Source organism: Nicotiana attenuata, unplaced genomic scaffold (genome assembly GCF_001879085.1).
Source record: "Nicotiana attenuata strain UT unplaced genomic scaffold, NIATTr2, whole genome shotgun sequence".
NCBI classification, from domain to species: domain Eukaryota; kingdom Viridiplantae; phylum Streptophyta; class Magnoliopsida; order Solanales; family Solanaceae; genus Nicotiana; species Nicotiana attenuata.
This window is the reverse complement of record NW_017670459.1, coordinates 81,636-102,319: the sequence shown is the minus strand read 5'-3', so window position 1 is coordinate 102,319 and position 20,684 is coordinate 81,636. Positions and strand designations below refer to the sequence as shown.

At 40.9% G+C, this 20,684-nt stretch overlaps 1 long non-coding RNA gene across 2 annotated transcripts; it reads right to left on the bottom strand.

Moving 5' to 3' along the window:
- Positions 1 to 2,757: 2,757 nt before the first annotated feature.
- On the bottom strand, positions 2,758 to 19,317 carry LOC109239729. Of its 2 annotated transcripts, XR_002069960.1 has the most exons (4): positions 18,994 to 19,317; positions 15,891 to 16,417; positions 15,336 to 15,769; positions 2,758 to 2,956 (listed from the first exon to the last, which is right to left on the bottom strand). It is a non-coding gene; the product is annotated as an uncharacterized LOC109239729 (long non-coding RNA). The 2 variants fall into 2 exon arrangements; XR_002069959.1 differs by having other exon boundaries at positions 15,336 to 16,417.
- Positions 19,318 to 20,684: the final 1,367 nt, after the last annotated feature.

Sequence of the window (20,684 nt, the reverse complement as noted above, 5' to 3'; positions counted from 1 at the left end):
GCTTCAGGCCTGCTGTTCAGAATAACAATCAAAAGTCTCAATAATCTGAAAATGCTGCTAAGGGACAAGAAAGCTCGGGATCATCAGCCTACCATATATGTGGAAGGAATAATCATACTACAATAAAGTGCTTCTACATGTGGGAATTTTCTTATCAAGCACAAGAAGATTTGCTACAGGCCCTTGCTACACTCAATGTGAATAGTCAAAATGGTGGAAATAATGCTCACCATGTGGATTCAGGGGCAAGTACTCACATGACCAACAATATAGGTAACTTATCCAACCTTAAACCTTATAGTGGGAATAATAAAATTATTGTAGTAAATAGACACGAACTAAGTATCACACATGTCGGAAAAGGAACAATTTCTGGTTTAAGGATGTGAAGTTCTATTAGTTCCTAAACTCAAAAAGAATCTATTATCAGTAAGTAAGATTACTAGAGATAATTGTCGTTCCATTAAGCTTGATGAATCATCTTTTATTGTAAAGGATAAGAGGACATGGAAATAGATGGCCAGGGGTGCTAAAAAAGGAGAGATATATGCCTTAAAGGTGGACAACCTGCTTGCTTTGAGTGCAACCATGACAAGGAGGAGCTCTAGTGATATTTGGCATGCCAGACTTCGGCATCCAAATTCTTGGTTCTTAGAAGTACTTAGTAATAATAAGTGTATCAATATCACATGCTGGAATAAAACTCCTACAATTTGTGTTAGTTGTCAAATGGAAAAAAGTTGTAAACGACCATTCAAGTTGAGAAATAATGTTGAGAAAGAACCTTTATTGAAATTTCACCGTGAATTGTGGGTCCTACTCCTATTGACCCCCTCCCCCCTCCCTCCATCATGTGAAATATTATGCTTTTTTGATAATCATAGTAGATATACATGGATGTATCCTTAAAAAAGAAATTTTGATTTCCTTGAACTATTTATCAAATTTCACAAAAAGGTTGAGAAACAGTTTTGAAAGAGAATTAAGATCTTTCAATGTGATGGAGGTGGTGAATTTTCAAGTTCTAAATTTAGTAAGTACCTAGAAAATTGTGGCACTGTAAGACATATTTCTTGTCCTCACACCCCTGAGCAAAATGACATTGTAAAAAGGAAGCATAGACATATAGTGGAAACTGAATTAATATTACTGCCACTTTCTAAGTTACCTCTATACCTATGGATATAATTTCTCAAAGCAGTATTCCTGAAAAATAGGTTAACATCATCTGTGCCTAAAAAGGAAACACCATTTTATAAATCACATGGTTCACACCTTGATTGCTACAGTTTTAAAGTGTTTAGGTGTAAGTGTTTCCCTTACTTAAAAGGAAAACACAAGTTCTCATCTGCATATCCCTGTATGTTCATTGGTTACTATGATGAAATAACACTTCCCTGTGTGCATGAAAACAAGACTGACAGTGTATCAAATGACTCTAGTCATATGGCCATATTTTTTGAATTTTTTTCAGAATCACAGGCCAAGTCTGGTTCATCAAATTCTACAGCTGTAGAGGAAGTGTTGGGAGCTTATCATAATGCTACTGTAGATGATGTTTCAAATTATCAAACTGATAAACAATATGTTGATATTGCTGATCAAAATGATGGTGTTGCTGCTCAAACTGTTTTTCCAACTGCTGATCACAATAATGCTTATGAGTCTTATCATGATGAGGTTGTGGAGGTCACAAACAATGTAATGAGCCTTCTGCAGACATGCAAAAATCATAAGCCTCTCACTCAGTTGAAACACCTCTACAGTTCATAGTGACAGATCCAAGAGGATTGCAATTAGAAGTGGACTTGTCACACTTCTTTAATGCCCAAGATGAAGCACCTCCAGCAGAAATATGGTTTAAGTTGAACCTAAAGCCACTGCTCAAACCCATAGAGGTCACCACACTCAAAGCTAAGTACCTTCTTATAACCGCATTCCTCACTAGCTGTTGTACAAACAAAAATGGAAGAGCGTAAGTCTATAAAGGAAGCTCTTAGTTCCCCTCACTAACTTAAAGCAATGCAAGAAGAATTAGCAGCCTTACATCAAAATGAAACTTGGATGTTAGTCCCCAGAATAAGGTCTAAGTGGGTGTTTAAAATAAAAATAAAACCAGATGTGTCAATAGAAAGACACACTACTGGAAAATGGGCCTATGGCAACAGCGGAAAAATCGTTGCAACTAATAGGTAAACCATTGCCATAGATGTATTGGAACGGTTTAGCGACCGTTACATCCGCTCGCGTGCCAATAGATCTAGAGCAACGGTTTTTGCAACGGTTAACCACACCGTTGCTATAGAGCCAGCTATCGCAACGGTTTTCCCTCTATATTCATTTCAACTACAACGGTTTAAAACCGTTACCATAGAGTTTAATGCAACGGTTGTAAACCGGTACCATATTATTTACTATAGCGGTTGAAAACCGTTACCATATAATTTATTGCAACGGTTACGTAAGCTATTGCTACATTTATTTATAGATATTCTAATGATTTTATTACGCTATCGTAACGGTTTTATTTCTATTGCAACGGTTTGAATTGCCAATTGTTTGAGTTGTAGCAGTTTTTGGAACGGTTTGCAAGACTTATCTGAACGATTTAGAATGTCTATGGCAACGGCATTTGTGCTTATTGCAGCGATTCTTTTAGGCTATTGTAGAAATTTACTTGACATTACTACCTAGAAATATTTGTAATAACCTGGAAATTATATAAATAAAAAGATAAAACACTTTATAATCTTTCATGTCCAATAAGCTAAGAATAACCATAATAGCAAAATGTTTTAACCCAATCACATAAGTTTTACAGTTCAACACTTCAAAAGTTAAAGTTTCAAATGTTGATAACAAAAGAGTCCTAGAATATCGACAACAATTCAAAGTTCTTCTTAAGTAAGGTCTAGATCTTCACTATCTCCATCTTCCCTTTATTCAGTTGCTCCACCTACAAAAGAGAATAAATAAAGTCATTACCCTTCAAGGGTTGGTTTACCATTATAAGAATGGGTATAATCCATGAACAATGCATAAAGCACAAAGCTTCAAGCAGAAAGAAACAAGTTCACACAAATGAAAGAAGCCAAAATTAGTAACATATCTAAATCATCAAAACCAAAGTTATAAGCATATTCATTCAGGAAAAAATTGATTGATGATGATGTTAACAGAAATTCGCCATTGAAGCTGCAGAATCATATCCATAATCTGAACCATTACTACGTTTTTTACCATAAAAATCCCATCTTGGTTATGATGATGATAAATCAAGTTTCAAATCTATAAAAGCTGAATCATCCATACTAGTATTAATATCACTTTCCTTAACAGGAAAAGCATTAATTCCAATGTTTGGAACTCCAAATTTTTTGAAATTACTACCATCCTTTCTTGGCTCATGATCAGAATCAGTGACGATCCGGCCAGTCGTCTCATGAGCTATCGCTCTGTTTCCTCTATTTCTGCTTCTTATTATTTAGAATAATGGTCCTATATGTAATCGGGTTGATTGGTTAGGGTTCGGAAAGGATTTGGTAAGGTTTGAGACACTTAGTCTCTCTTGAGGAAGGTTAAGTTGAAAAAGTCAATCGGATGTTGACTTATGTGTTAGAGGGCTCGGATGTGAGTTCCCATGGTTCGGTTAGCTTCGGGAGGTGATTTGGGACTTAGGAGCGTGATCGGAATGAGTTTTGGAGGTCCAGAGTAGATTTAGGCTTGAATTGACGAAAGTGGATTTTTGGCGATTTCCAGTTGGTAGGTGAGATTTTGATATACGGGTCAGAATGGAATTCTGAGAGTTGTGGTAGTTCCGTTGTGTCATTTAGGATGTTTGTGCAAAATTTTAGGTCATTCGGACGTGGTTTGGTTGGGTTTTTGATCAAAAGCGGAATTCGAAAGATTATTGAAACTTAGGCTTGAATCCGATGTGCTTTGGTTGATTTGATGTTGTTTGAGGTGTTTTGAAGATTGGTACAAGTTTGAATAAGGTTTTGGGTTATGTTGGTGCTTTTGGTTGAGGTCTCGCGGGGCCTCGGGTGAGTTTCGGAGGGTTGAACGGATCATTTTAAGTTGAAGAAAATTGCAGATTTTGGTTTCAGCTATTGCAGAGTTTTTACTCTTCGCGATCGCGTAAGGGGTCTTGCAATCGCGTAGAGCTGTTGTGGGGGCCGTCCGGTTTGCTCAGTGCGTTCGCGAAGCCACGGATGCGATCACATAAGGTGAAGGCATTGTTGATCGCGAACGCGTGGAGTGCGTCGCGTTCGCGTAGAGTTAAGTAGACCAAGAGTTTTGGTTGGAGTTTGTTCTTTGCGAACGCGGTAGCCAGTCCGCGATCGCGTAGTGTTAGATGCCTGAGCATCGCATTCGCGTGGGACTTTACGCGTTCGCATAGGGTTAATTTTGGGAGCTGTGAGTTTGTGCTTCGCGATCGCGAAGGATGTCCCGCGATCGCGATAAAGGGATTTAGGCCTGGGCAGAAGGTTTAAAAGGTCGTCTTGTCCGCGAATTTGAGGCTTATTTCTTCCGTTATTGGTCATTTTTGGAGCTTTTTGAAGGAGATTGAAGAGGGATTCAAGGGGAATCATTTGGAGGTATGAATTTTGGACTTAACACTCGATTCTATTATGAAATCTACCTAATAAATCATGGAATCTGAGCCAAAATTGAGGAATTAGGGCTTGAGATTAAGAGACTTTAAATGAGAACTTGAGGTGTCATTTGGACTCCGATTTCAGTGTTCTTGGTATGTATGGACTCGTGGGAGTATAAGGATTCCATTGATGTAATTTTTACCGAGTATCAAGACGTGGGCCCGGGGTTTGGGTTTGGCCAATTTTGGATTTTTGGTATATTTGATTGTTTTCGCTTGGGCTTCGTTCCCTTAGCATATTATGACGCCGTGATTCTGATTTTCGATAGATAAAACGTGAGTGGATGCCGATTCGAGGGGCAAGGGCGTCGCGGAGTAGTATTTTCACCAGTTTGAGGGAATTAACCATTGTAAATCTGGAACTAAGGGTACAAAACCCCGGTATTTGACTTGTTTTGATAAATGCGGTGACGCGCATGCTAGGTGACGAGTGTGTGGGCGTGCACTGGTAGGGATTCTGACTTGGTCCGTCCCGTAGCGACTACTAAGCCGCATATTTGATTTGGAAATCTTATGTTATTCCGTATTTTAGTCATTTATGCTGTATTATGGGTTGTATGCCATGTTTGGGGCCTTGTGCCGACCTGTAGAGACCCTTAGGGGCATTTTCACTGTATTTCCTCACTTTACTTGCTAAAAACATATCTTCAGCCATGTTTTACCTGTTTAAGTGTTTAAAACTTGTTTTATCACTCCACTTCTAAATGTGAGAACTATTTGGACTCAGTTCCCTAATTTCCACTGTTATGTTCGAGAGATTGTGAGGTTAATGATGGAGAGAGGTTGAGAATCTAGCAATGAGGATATTTATATATGTATGAAATATTGGGTCAGGTTGCACGCCGCAACGATACTTATATATTGGATCGGGCTGCATGCCGGAGCGGTATATATATTGGATCGGGCTGCGCGTCGCAGCAATATGACGCTTGGGCTGTAGGAGCCCCTCCGGAGTCTGCACACCCCCAGTGAGTGTAGTCCACTATAAATTATGGATCGGGCTACACGCCGCAGCGGTTACTATGATTTCTATTATTATGAGATATTAATGAGCCTGAGTGCTGAGAGTGAGTACTGAGCGACGAGAGTGAGTCACGAGTGACTGAGAGGCTGCCTGAGAGGCCATATTCTGTGTGATACCTTGCCCGAGGGGCCCAGTTATGACATTTGCACTGATTTCACTCTTTTTTTAAAACAAGCCCCTGTTGGAAAAACTGCTAAGTATGAGATTTCAAGTGTTTAAACTGAAATTGACTATTTTATGACGAAAGATGGCTTTAAACTGTGGAGTTTGATCTATTATCCTGTCGTTTATTCAGTTATATGATTTTTAACTGCTCGTCACTACGTTCAGTCCTTATTTACTTTAGTTACTTACTGAGTTGGCGTACTCACGTTACTCCGTGCACCTTGTGTGCAGATCCAGGTGCCCGAGCGGCCGAGTGAGCATCCTCAACTGATCCAGTGTTTGATGGAGATTGCAAGGTAGCTGCATGGCGTCCGCAACCCTGTTTTCTCCTCCCTATCTTGTTCTTTTCCGTATTTTTCTAGAGTTATGATGTATTTGACATTCAGTCATGTATTAGAGGCTCTAGACTCATGACACCAGATATTTGGGGCTGTGTAGTTTCATGTTTATTCGACTTCCGCATATATATTTTGTTGCTTTTAAATGCTTATTATGAAAATTTGGTATTTAAACCATGTTATAAAATGTCTTATTAAATGAAAATGAGTTGTGATTAATTGGTTGATTTGGCTTGCCTAGTAATCTGATAGGCGCCATCACGACCGGTATTTTAGGTCGTGACAAGTTGGTATCAGAGCCTAGGTTACATAGGTCTCGCGAGTCATGAGCCAGTTTAGTAGAGTCTCGCGGATCGGTACAGAGACGTCTGTATTTATCCTCGAGGGGCTACAGAACCTTTAGGAAAACTTCATATTCTTGAAATTCTTGTCGTGCGAATCTGTTGATCCGAGTACTAAACTTCTGTTATTCCATTCTCTCACAGATGGTGAGGACACGTGCTACTGGGCCGGATGGACGACCGCCAGTACCACCAGCTGGGGCCACCCAGAGGCCGAGGTCGCGGATGAGGTTGTAGCAGGGGCAGAGCAGCTAGAGCAGCACCTGCAGACCCACCAGCTGCCCCAGTTCCTGATCAGGTCCCAGCTGTGGATGCTACAGCAGCACCAGCTCAGGCACCTGCTGTGCCTATTGTGATTCCAGGCCTTCAGGAGGCTTTAACTCAGATCTTATCAGTGTGTACCAGTTTGGCTCAGGTGGTCTTAGTTACTATAGCCGCAGCTACTTCTCAGGCCGGGGGATGCACCCAGACTCCCGTTGCTCGCACACCTGAGCAGGTTGTGCAGGGATTCCAGACATCGGGGGCACCTCCAGCCCAACCGGTTGCACCAGCTCAGGAGTTTGCGGTACCAGTTATGCCGGACGACGAGCAGCGTCGACTAGAGAGGTTTGGTAGACTCTAGCCTCCGACTTTCAGCGGTGCAGAGGGAGAGGATGCCTAGGGTTTCTTGGATAAGTGCCAGAGGATGCTTCGTACAGCGGGGATTCTAGAGGCCAGTGGTGTGGCATTTACCACCTTTCAGTTTTCTAGGGCTGCCTTCACTTGGTAGGAGGCGTATGAGAGACGTAGGCCTGTTGGTGCAGCGCCCCTTACTTGGCAGCAGTTCTCTGTTCTCTTTCTGGAGAAGTATGTGCCATAGTCTCGTCGAGAGGAGCTGCGCAGGCAGTTTGAGCAGTTGCGTCAGGGAGAGATGAGTGTGAAGCAGTATGTGATGTGGTTCTCCGAGTTAGCCCATCATGCGGTTTGGTTGGTTCCCATAGATCGGGAGAGGATCAGGAGGTTTGTTGATGGCGTCACATATCACCTTCGGATTCTCATGACTAGGAAGAGGGTGACAGGTTCTACCTTCGAGGAGGTTGTTGACATTGCTCGTGAGATTGAGTTGGTTCGCCGCTAGGAGCGAGAGGAGAGGGAGGCCAAGAGGCATCGGGGATCTGGTAGCTATAGCAGTACTCCTTCGAGGGGTCAGTTCCAGCAGAGCAGAGGCTGTCCTTTCAGGCAGGCTCATTCAGCTCGCCTAGGTTACCGTGGAGCATCATCGGGTCATGGTTTTCACAGTTCTCATTAGAGTCATTCATCACTTAGTGCCCTTCCAGCCTAGAGTTCATCCCGTGCTCCATCAGTGCAGGGTTCTTCCATGCCAGGTCCTTCTACTGGTCATTCCGGTGCCAAGGGTTCCCTTCAGTCCCCATCTCCTGCACCGGGGAGTTGTTATGAGTATGGAGAGTTTGCGAAAATGAGGAGGCAGTGTCCTCGTCTTCATGATGGTCAGTCTCAGCAGAGGGGTCAGCGCTCGACTTCTGCTCCAATTACTTCACCACCTACCTAGCCAGCTAGGGGTGGAGGTTAGTCAGCTAGGGGTCGCCCTAGAGGGGGAGGTCGATCAGGTGGTGGTCATGCTCGTTTCTATGCCCTCCCAGGTAGACCAGATGTTGCTGCTTCAGATGCCGTGATTTCAGGTATTGTTTTAGTCTGCCACAGAGATGCATCTGTATTATTTTATCCCGGTTCCACCTTTTCTTATGTGTCATCATGCTTTGCCCGTTATCTGGATATGCCCCGCGAGTCTCTTGTTTCACTTGTTCTTGTATCTACTCCAATGGGCTATACTGTTGTTGTAGACCGTGTGTACCGCTCATATGTGGTGACTATTGGGGGTCTAGAGACCCGAGTGGATCTTTTATTATTGTGTATGGTGGATTTCGATATTATTTTGGGCATGGATTGGCTATCTCCGTGTCGTGCTATTGTGGACTGTCATGCTAAGACAGTCACATTGGCTATACTGGGTGTGCCACGGATTGAGTGGCGAGGTTTGACTGATTATGTTCCCAACAGAGTGATCTCATTCTTGCAGGCCTAACGTATGGTTGGGAAGGGATGTCTTTCGTATCTAGCCTTTGTGAGGGATGTTGGAGCTGAGACTCCCAATGTTGATTCTGCTCCAGTTGTGAGGGATTTTCCCGATGTGTTTCCTGCAGACCTGCCGGGCATGCCACCGGACAGGGATATTAATTTTGGTATTGACCTTGTGCCAGGCACTCAGCCCATCTCTATTCCGTCGTATCGTATGGCACCAACGGAGTTGAAAGAGTTAAAGGAGCAGCTTCAGGAACTCCTTGATAAGGGGTTCATTCGGCCTAGTGTGTCACCCTGGGGTGCGCCGGTTCTATTTGTGAAGAAGAAGGATGGCACTATGAGGATGTGCATTGATTATAGGCAATTGAACAAAGTAACAATTAAGAACAAGTATCCATTGCCTCGCAATGACGATTTGTTTGACCAGCTTCAGGGAGCGAGAGTGTTCTCCAAGATTGATCTCCGTTCGGGTTATCACCAGTTGAAGATCAGGGACTCGGATATTCTTAAGACAGCTTTCAGGACCCGTTATGGTCATTATGAGTTCTTGGTGATGTCTTTTGGGCTGACCAATGCCCCAGCAGCGTTCATGCATTTGATGAACAGCGTGTTCCGGCCTTATCTCGATTCGTTTGTTATAGTCTTCATTGATGATATTCTGGTTTGTTCGCGTATTCAGGAGGAGCACGCGGAGCATTTGAGAGTTGTGTTGCAGATATTGAGGGAGGAGAAGCTTTATACTAAATTCTCCAAGTGTGAGTTTTGGCTCAGTTCAGTAGCTTTCTTGGGGCACGTGGTGTCCAGCGAGGGTATTCAGGTTGATATGAAGAAGATAGAGGCGGTTCAGAGTTGGCCCAGACCGTCCTTAGCTATAGAGATTTGCAGCTTTCTTGGTTTGGCAGGCTATTATCGCCAGTTTGTTCAGGGATTCTCATCTATCGCATCGCCCTTGACCAAGTTGACTCAGAAGGGTGCTTCATTTGTATGGTCGGACGAGTGTGAGGAGAGCTTTCAAAAGCTCAAGACAACTTTGACCACGGCTCCAGTGTTAGTTTTGCCATCAGCTTCAGGTTCATATACCGAGTTGTGTGATGCTTCGAGAGTGGGTATTGGTTGTGTTTTGATGCAGCAGGGTAGTGCTATTGCTTATGCTTCTCGTCAGTTGAAGCCCCATGAGAAGAACTACCCCGTTCATGATTTGGAGTTGGCTGCCATAGTTCACGCGTTGAAGATTTGGAGGCATTACTTGTATGGTGTGTCTTGTGAGGTGTTTACTGATCATCGTAGCCTCCAGCACTTGTTCAAGCAGAAGGATCTAAATTTGAGGTAGTGGGGGTGGTTGGAGTTGCTTAAGGATTATGATATCACTATATTGTACCATCCGGGGAAGGCCAATGTGGTGGCCGGTGCTTTGAGCCGAAAGACGGTGAGTATGGGGAGTTTGGCATATATCCTAGCTGGGGAGAGACCTCTTGTGGTTGATGTTCAGGCCTTGGCCAATCGGTTCGTGTGATTGGACATTTCGGAGCCCAGTCGGGTATTGGCTTGCATGGTTTCTCGGTCTTCCTTATATGATCGCATCAGAGAGCGCCAGTATGATGATCCGCATTTGCTAGTCCATAAGGACATAGTTCAGCACGATGATGCTAGAGATGTGACCATTGGTGAAGAATGAAGAAAGACATTGTGGGATTTGTAGCTCGGTGTCTCAATTGTCAGTAGGTGAAATATGAACATCAGAGACCGGGTGGCTTGCTTCAGCAGATGGATGTTCCCGAGTGGAAGTGGGAGAGGATCACTATGGAATTTGTTGTTGGACTTCCACAGACTTTAGAAAGTTCGATGCTATTTGGGTGATTATGGATTGGCTGACCAAGTTCGCGCACTTCATTCCTGTGTGTACTACCTATTTTTCAGAGCGGTTGGCAGAGATCTATATCCGTGAGATTTTCCGTTTGCATGGTGACTCAGTTTCCATCCTTTCAGATAGGGGCACTCAGTTTACTACACAGTTTTGGAGGTCTGTGCAGCGAGAGTTGGGTACTCAGGTTGAGTTGAGCACAGCTTTTCACCCACAGACGGACGGGCAGTCCGAGCGCACTATTCAGATATTGGAGGACATGTTGCGTGCTTGTGTCATTGATTTCGGAGGGTCATGGGATCAGTTTCTACCGCTTGCAGAGTTTGCTTATAACAATAGCTACCAGTCGAGTATTCAGATGGCTCCGTATGTGGTTTTGTATGGGAGGCGGTGTAGATCTCCTGTTGGTTAGTTCGAGCCCAGTGAGGCTAGGCTATTGGGGACAGACTTGGTGCAGGATGCTTTAGAAAAGGTGAATGTGATTCAGGAGAGGCTTCGCACAACGCAGTCGAGGAAGAAGGGCTATGCTAATAGGAAGGTTCGGGATGTGTCCTACATGGTTGGCGAGAAGGTTCTGTTGAAGGTTTCACCCATGAAGGGTGTTATGAGATTTGGAAAGAAAGGGAAATTGAGTCCTCGGTTCATTGGGCCTTTTGAGGTGCTTCGGAGGATTGGGGAGGTGGCTTATGAGCTTGCTTTGCCACCCATCTTGTCGAGTGTGCATCTGGTATTTCATGTTTCTATGCTCCGGAAGTATATTGGGGATCCGTCTCATGTTCTGGATTTCAGCTCAGTTCAGTTGGATGATGATTTGACTTATGATGTGGAGCAAGTAGCTATGTTGGGTCGTCAGGTTTGAAATTTGAGGTCAAAGGATATAGCTTCAGTGAAAGTGCAGTGGAGAGGTCGGCCCGTGGAGGAGGCTACCCGGGAGACCAAGCGGAAGATGCGGAGCAGATATCCTCACCTTTTTGAGGCTTCAGGTATGTTTCTTGACTCGTTCGAGGACGAACGTTTGTTTATGTTGGGGAGGATATGACGACCCGTCCAGCCGTCTAATGAGTTACCACTCCGTTTCCCCCATTTCTGCTTCTTATTGTTTAGAACAATGGTCCTATATGTAATCGGGTTGATTGGTTAGGGTTCGGAAAGGATTTGGTAAGGTTTGAGACACTTAGTCTCTTTTGAGGAAGGTTAAGTTGGAAAAGTCAACCGGATGTTGACTTATGTGTTAGAGGGCTCAGATGTGAGTTCCTATGGTTCGGTTAGCTTCGGGAGGTGATTTGGAACTTAGGAGAGTGATCGGAATGAGTTTTGGAGGTCCGGAGTAGATTTAGGCTTGAATTGGCGAAAGTGGATTTTTGGCGATTTCCAGTTAGTAGGTGAGAATTTGATATAGGGGTCGGAATGGTTTTCCGAGAGTTACAGTAGTTCCGTTGTGTCATTTGGGATGTGTGTGCAACATTTCAAGTCACTCGGACGTTGTTTGGTTGGGTTTTTGATCAAAAGCGAATTCGGAAGATTTTGGAAACTTAGGCTTAAATCTGATGTGTTTTGGTTGATTTGATGTTGTTTGAGGTGTTTTGAAGATTGGTACAAGTTTGTTTAAGGATTTGAGTTATGTTGGTGCCTTTGGTTGAGGTCCCGGGGACCTCGGGTGAGTTTCGGAGGGTTGAACGGATCATTTTAAGTTGAAGAAAATTGCAGATTTTTGTTTCAACTGTTGCAGAGTTTTTACTCTTCGCGATCGCGTAAGGGGTCTCGCGATCGCGTAGAGCTATTGTGGGGGCAGTCCGGTTTGCTCAATGCATTCGCGAAGTTGGGGATGGGATCGCGTAAGGTGAAGGCATTGTTGATCGCGAACGCGTGGAGTGGGTCGCGTTCGCGTAGACTTAAGTGGACCAGGGGTTTTGGCTGGAGTTTGTTCTTTGCGAACGCGGTAGCCAGTCCGCGATCGCGTAGTGTTAGATGCCTGAACATCACGTTCGCGTGGGACTTTACGCGTTCGCATAATGTTAATTTTGGGAGTTGTGAGTTTGTGCTTCGCAATCACGAAGGATGTCCCGCGATCGCAATGAAGGAATTTAGGCCTGGGCAGAAAGTTTAAAAGGTCGTCTAGTCCGCGAATTTGAGGCTTATTTCTTCCATTGTTTGTCGTTTTTGGAGCTTTTTGAAGGATATTGAAGAGGGATTCAAGGGGAATCATTTGGAGGTAAGTATTTTGGACTTAAAACTCGATTCTATTATGAAATCTACCTAATAAATCATGGAATCTAAGCCTAATATTGAGGAATTAGGACTTGAGATTACGAGACTTTAAATGAGAATTTGAGGGGTCATTTGGACTCCGATTTCAATGTTCTTGGTATGTATAGACACGTGGGAGAATAAGGATTCCGTTTATGTGATTTTTATCGAGTTTCGGGACGTGGGCCCAGGGTCGATTTTGGCCAATTTCGGGATTTTTGGTATTATTTGATTGTTTTCGCTTGGGCTTCGCTCCCTTAGCATATTTTGACGCCGTGATTCTGATTTTGGATAGATACGACGCGATTGGAGGCCGATTCGAGAGGCAAGGGCGTCGCGGGATAGTATTTTCACCGGTTTGAGGTAAGTAACCATTGTAAATCTGGAACTGAGGGTACAAAACCCCGGTATTTGACTTGTTTTGATAAATGCGATGACACACATGCTAGGTGACGAGCGTGTGGGCGTACACCGGTAGGGATTGTGACTTGGTCCATCCCGTAGCGACTACAAAGCTGTTTATTTGATTTGGAAATCTTGTGTTAGTCCGTATTTTAGTCATTTATACTGTATTATGGGCTGTATGCCATGTTTGGGGCCTTGTGCCGACCTGTAGAGACCCGTAGGAGCATTTTGACTATTTTTCCTCACTTTACTTGCTAAAAGCATATCTTCAATCATGCTTTACCTGTTTAAGTGTTTAAAACTGGTTTTATCACTCCACTTCTAAATGTGAGAACTGTTTGGACTGAGTTCCCCAATTTCCACTATTATGCCCGAGAGGCTGTGAGGTTAATGACTGAGAGAGGTTGAGAACTTAGCGGTGAGGATATTTATATATGTATGAAATATTGGGTCAGGCTGCACGCCGCAGCGATACTTATATATTGGATCGGGCTGCACGCCGCAGTGATATATATATATATTGGATCGGGCTACGCGCCGCAGCGATATGACGCTTGGGCTGTAGGAGCCCCTTCGAAGTCTGCACACCCAGTGAGCGTAGTCGACTATAAATTAATGATCGGGCTGCACGCCGCAGCAGTTATAATTTCTATTATTATGAGATATTAATGAGCCTGAGTGCTGAGAGTGAGTACTAAGTGACGAGAGTGAGTCACGCGTGACTGAGAGGCTGCCCGAGAGGCCATATTCTGAGTGATACCTTGCCCGAGGGGGCCAGTTATGACATTTTCAATGATTTCACTCTTCTTTTAAAACAAGCCCCTGTTGGAAAAACTGCTAAGTATGAGATTTCAAGTGTTTAAACTGAAATTGATGATTTTATGACGAAAGATGGCTTTAAACTTTGGAGTTTGATCTGTTATCCTGTTGTTTATTCAGTTATATGATTTTTAACTGCTCGTCATTGCTTTCAGTCCTTATTTACTTTAGTTACTTACTGAGTTGGCGTACTCACGTTACTCCCTGCACCTTGTGTGCAGATCCAGGTGCCCGAGCGGCCGAGTGAGGGTCCTCAGCTGATCCAGTGTTTGACGGAGATTGCAAGGTAGCTGCATGGCATCCGCAGCCCTGTTTTCTCCTCCCTATCTTGCTCTTCCGCATTTTTCTAGAATAATGATGTATTAGACATTCAGTCATGTATTAGAGGCTCTTGACTCGTGACACCAGATATTTGGGGCTGTGTAGTTTCATGTTTATTCGACTTCCGCATATATATTTTGTTTCATTTAAATGCTTATTATAAAAGTTTGGTATTTAAACCGTGTTAGAAAATGGCTTATTAAATGAAAATGAGATGTGATTAATTGGTTGGTTTGGCTTGCCTTGTAATGTGATAGGCGCCATCACGATCGGTATTTGGGGTCGGGACAGAATCAAATAACAAACCCCCTATGACATCAGAAATTTTTGCACTTGAAAATCTATATTCACTGCCAAAATCATCTAGAATTTGCCACTCACTTCAGCTTTAAATACATGAGATCGGTATTCTCCTAGAGCCCTAATTGGGAAGATGTTCCTATACTCTATATATGCCGAATGTGAAATCATGCAATTCTTGTTGAAGACCCGGATTATCTCCTAGGAAATTTAAGATTTGGCAAATATACAAGTTAAGGCACATAATTTGTCTTGCCAAGATTCTTGAAGAGAAGATAGTAAATAAGATGCCATTACAACTAAAATGGTGAGATAGTTTCTTGATTCATCACATGTATTACCCCAACCAAGACTGCACTTGTACATGCAAGGTGGAAAATCTTAAGATTACAGTTCGATGCACGATGAGAGAACAGTTTTTTGCTACATTTAAGATTCGTGAAAAGCAGCTACATTTCCCTTCTAGAGGAAGTTGTTAATTCGTACATACAAATAGAAGATTTTATCCAATTAGTTTCTGGTGCTCCATTAAACTTAAATTTATAGTGAGTGAGATTAATTCAGGAATTATATTTGAAGTCTAAGTCAACAATTAGGGTTACTGGTTGAAGGCATACTTTGAGATTAACTAGATTATTTTGTACCAACTTCCCGTCAAACAGTCACTATGCCTTATTAGAGAGAGCAGTGGTAGAAAAGCAACAGAAGAAGAAGAAGAAGAACAAGAAGAAGAAGAAGAAAGAAAAAAAGGGGTGTAACATTTGGAGTACGTACTGACCTTGATTGTTAATCCCAGTAGATAGACGATTGATTAGTTACATAGCAGCTTGTTGTGCAGAGGAAGGGAAGCTTTTCCAGGTGAACGAGCATTGAAAGCTAGCATGTTAGGATCAACACGTATTCCTGGATTCAGACGCTTAAGTTGTGAAATGATGTTAATTGCAACTTCTAGTTCCATAGCATCTTTTTGTGCTTTGAACATTTCCAGCATTCTTTGTTGCATCCTTTCTTCCATTTCCTCCAATTTTTGCTGCATCATCTCCTCAGTAGAACTTGAAGATGGTCCAAAATCTCCCACTTTTCTTTTTAAGGCCGTTTTGGTAACCCCCACGTCATTACAGTCTTAGGCGACCTGGTTGCTCAGGTCCCATAATTGATGCAAACGCGTCAACTGATTGACTGCCATCTTCACTTTCTTGTATTGATTGTATTCTTTCCATTTTAGCATACAAGACCAGATAGAGTCAATTTTAAATTAGAAAGTATATAAAATTGAGTCACTAACTAAGAACAAACAAATAATATCATTAAACTTTAAATTTGTAACTCGTACAATTTTATTAAGAGTATCCGTATACGAGGCCTTGTATACTCGCCCAGACTTTCTTTTTCTTGTAGCCACAAAGATGTCCTTACTTGATAGAGGTTCAGAAGTTTGTTTCTTTTTTCTCTGGTTACATAAAAAGTGGTATAAAATAGTTCAAATTAAAGTTAGCAAGTTCATATTTAAAACAATAATAAGATAAATATATCAAACATCGCATATTCTAGCAAAAGTTTTTGCTAGAATGCAGAGGTAGTGATCCACCTATAGAAGTAGAATGCTGCAATTGTTCATGCACTGCTTGTGATGCAAGAGGTGTAGAGTTCAGTGGCATTTGTTGCACTTGCTCATGTACTGTTTGTACTGGTGTAGAAGTAGAATGCAGAGGCAGTAACCTTGGAGCTATAATAACTCTGTTTGTTTTTAATGACGAAACCTCTAGGTTTCGCAAAAATGCAAGTGATCCAGCTGCAATGCATTTTGTTAATTTTTTATTTTTACTTGAGCGTCCTTCCTGATTCATGATCAGCTTTCCTCTGTTCAAAATTAGATACACATGAGAGTCAAGAAGTATTTGATGTAGTATTATCAACCAACATAGGGATTCATGTTGCACGGAATCAAAGAACTCTATTTTTTTATAGTCTTGCACATTATTAATCAAAGGCATCTAATGAATTGATAGACTTTAAAATATTCCTTTCTAATGAAAAATCAAACATGTTATTATCCTAAAAATCTAATCAGGTACATGAGTAAATCGGAGATAAGTAATCATGTACCTGATGAAATTGCGTAAACATATTTGCAATCTAATGACACAAGAGATAGAAACATGATATCAATAGCACGTATAAGCTGAAATACCATCAGCAATATAATAGCAAATATTCAACTTCATGTGTAACTTGGGCAAGGAAAATTTTGATTGGGATTAGAGGTGGGAGAGAGCTGGGGGCAATAAGTGATTAAGGTACCTGGTTGTAGAAATACCAAAAGAAGACCTTGTAATTACAGTTAGAATTGCCGGTAAAGGAACATGTAAATATTTATATGCAAAAAGCAAATATTTATAGCTTTGGGCAGTGAAATGACTTGTAATATCTGCTTCATGACAAACTACCAGTCCATATTCCACAAAATACAGGGAAAATTGAACTCTCCTAGATTCGTAATCAAATATTTCACCTAAAACAAATGCAGTCTCACTGTAACCAAGCAGAGACAATCAAAGTTACCATAAGCTAACATCAGCAACTACACTTGGAACTTAAAGCCCAGAACTCTCATTCATTCAACTTTGTTAAACAATCAAGTGAGACAACGAAGGAAAGACATTCATTTTGACAAAATCAAATATTCAAAATTCTGTCAAAATCTTCAATATTAATCAAAAGGATTTCAGGCAACAAAATGGTTGAGAAAGAACAACAAGAGATACTAATTTAATTAGACATGCGTCAATGGAGAATAATTATAGCCAAACAAGGACACGTCTTTATAGTTTGTCTTGGACAAACAAAGCAAGCACGATAAAGGAAAAGAATAAAAAGCTAAGAAGCGTTCCTGAACGTAACCAACAACGTGCAAATGTTTTTTCATACTACCATCCTTCACTGTGAGCGAAACCAAGATTAGAGTTCCCTATGTGAATATCATCAAACTGTCCCCAGAACCAACCAAAGACATGAGCTGCACAAAACTAACAGTCTTGAGAGGCACAAATATGCAACCAATCCCATGTTTAACAACAAAGAATTGAGGATGTGAGAGCAAAGTGTATGAGTTGCACTGGTTATGCAAGAGTAACCAATAAATAGCAATTCACCATAATTTACTCCAACTAAACCAAAAAAAATTATTATTTATTATCAGATTAAAAGTAACTACAGGTTTAATAATGCAAGCATAATCATGTATGAACGGCAGACTGCTAGACAGGTCCAAGCTTGAGTACATTGAAGACATTCATGACCCTAGTTCCATGATTTTTTTGGAAATTCAGTAATAGAACCAGAAGTCAAGAAACATTCTAAAAGACAGCAAAAATGTAGAAAATCTCAAATTGTTGTTTTTTTCCATGTAGTTTTGAATTATTATAATGTTTTCTTCAAATGACATATTAGCCTATCGATGGTATAAGGATGCTTACATTTATCAAATCAGTATTGTAAAACTAGTAACATAGCAATATCCTCATTAAACAAAGAATTGACTAAAACACAAAGTAAAGTGACTATACATGCTTCTTCCAAAAAATTGCATGAAGAATAAACCTTGGAAATATAGGAGAAACTACTCCAACAACAAAAGAGCGGAGTAACAGTAAATAAGATTGATTAACATGGAGCTAAAATAAAGGATGCAGCAATCAGCACATTGATCAAACAGAATCACTGAGCGGCTAAAGAATCATAGCATATCACCCGATTTAATATGAACATATAAATTCGCCAACAATTAATTGTAACAGTTCCAAATTTTAAAAATATATCATATCAAGCAAAAACTATAGAAATAACACAACAAAAAAAGTAAAAGAATGCAAAATAATCCACATTAACATGTCAAACAATGGCAATCAAGATTCTACTCAAAAGCTACATAGTTTCAAATCGCAAACTCTAAATGACCTCATTTCCAACCCTATACATAAAAACAAAATCCTTCTCTACTTATAAATTTAAAGATAAAGTGATAAACCATTCAACAAATTAAAGAATGGGGCGCAAAAGAAAACTAATAAAGATGCCCCAAAAAATGCACCCAAAATCACCAAAATTAAATAAATTTACATGTATTCCTTAGACAAAACAATAATCCCCATGAAATTTACACATACAACCAATACAGATCGATGAAATTAAAAAGAGGACCACAAATCCAAAAAGGGGAAAAACAAATAGGGAATAATACTAGGAAGAAATAGTGAAATAAAGAAGCAACTAAATTAGTAAAATGGAGGAGATTTACTGAATATAGCAAAACTCAGGCTTTGAGATTTAGAGAATATAGTGATGGCCCCTTTGTACCCTTATTTGACAAAAATTAAAAAGAGCACATTCAAAGTAGGCGAAAAAACCTAAGAGAAAGAAAGTACATGTCATTTTACCCGCTCAAATCCTAAGTCTTAGAATGATATTAGTTTCTTTCTTTCCTTGGAGTTTCAGATGCAAAAGAATTTCTGCAATTTATCCTTCGAGCAGTCGGATATCGCCAAAAAGGTTTCTGCACAATTTCGTTTTTTCTGACAGAGATTGAGAGATGGGTTTGCTTCAAGCAATCGATGCTGGTTTAATAGAGGAAGAAGGTGGTCTTTTACATGGTGGTTTGGTAGAAGTTTTATGGCTGAAAGACGGTGGAGAATTTTGGTCGGAGTTGGGGCTAAGGAGATGTTAGAGGCGATTTTGGGGTTTGGGACTTTGAGGATATCGACGGGCTGCATATACAATATAAATTATAGAATTTTATATTTTTATTTTTCTAATTAAATAAAAAAAAAATAGGAGGATTATTTTTGTTTGGCGGGTTTAGTAAAATTTAGGAGGGAATCTGATGAGGACAACAAAAAACCGTTCTGGTACCAGTTTTCTCAAAAATCCGTTCCCATAAATATTTCTATGGGGACGGTTTAGAAAACCGTTCGGTTAAAAAAGTGTTATGGCAACGGTTTAATTTCAATGATAACGGGTTTATATCAAAAGTGTGCTGTTATCATTCAAATTCTATTGGAATGGTTATAATCGTTGCTATATCTATTCTATAGAAACGGTTCTATAACCGTTATAAAAAAATTGTTGCAATAAGCTCATTTTCTGGTATTGACACAAAGCAAGGCTAATTGTCAGAAGATACTCACAACGTGAAGGGGTTTATTTTGACGAAACCTTCAGTCCAGTAGTTAAAGCTATAACTATAAGAGTTATCCTTTCTATTGTTGTCACTTTACATTGGCCCGTTAGGCAACTAGATGCTAAGAATGCCTTCCTACATGGTCATCTACAGGAAAAAGTCTATATGACTCAACCACCTAGCTTCACTATTTCAATATATCCTGACCATGTTTGCTTCTTAAAGAAGACACTCTATGGCCTCAAACAAGCTCCCAGAGCTTGGTTTGAGAGGTTTAGCCTATTTCTACTTTATCTTGGTTTCAAATGCAGTAGAGTTGATTCTTCCCTACTTAATCTCCATGATACAAAAGGAACAATCTTATTTTTGATATATGTAGATGATATAATTTTGACTGGAAGCAACTCATGACAGATAGGGGAAGTAGTGCAAAAGATGGGAGATGAATTTGCTATGAAGGATCTTGGAGATTTCAGTTACTTCTTGGGTGTTGAAGTAAACTATTTTCTTGGAATAATCCACTTGAATCAAAGAAAATATGCAAATGATCTACATAGAGAAGTGGATATGGAAAATGTAAAAGTAGTGCATACTCCACTAACTCAGAAACATGGTCTACAAGAAGCAGTTGGTAAAGCAGTTGATCCCTCAGTTTATAGAAGCATTGTGGGAACCTTGCAGTACCACACACTCACAAGACCTGACATTACACATGCTGCTAATCTTGCAAGTCAATTCATGCAGAATCCAAATAACATGCATCCACAGACAGTAAAGAGAATATTTTGAGGTATGTCAAAGAAAATATTGATCATGGAGTGAGAATCATATCATAGTCTTCCTTCATGTTGTATGAGTTCTCAGATGCAGACTGGGCATGTGCCATAACAAGGAGGTTTACGACTAGATATAGTATATACCTTGGTACAAATTGTGTCTCCTGGTCATCAA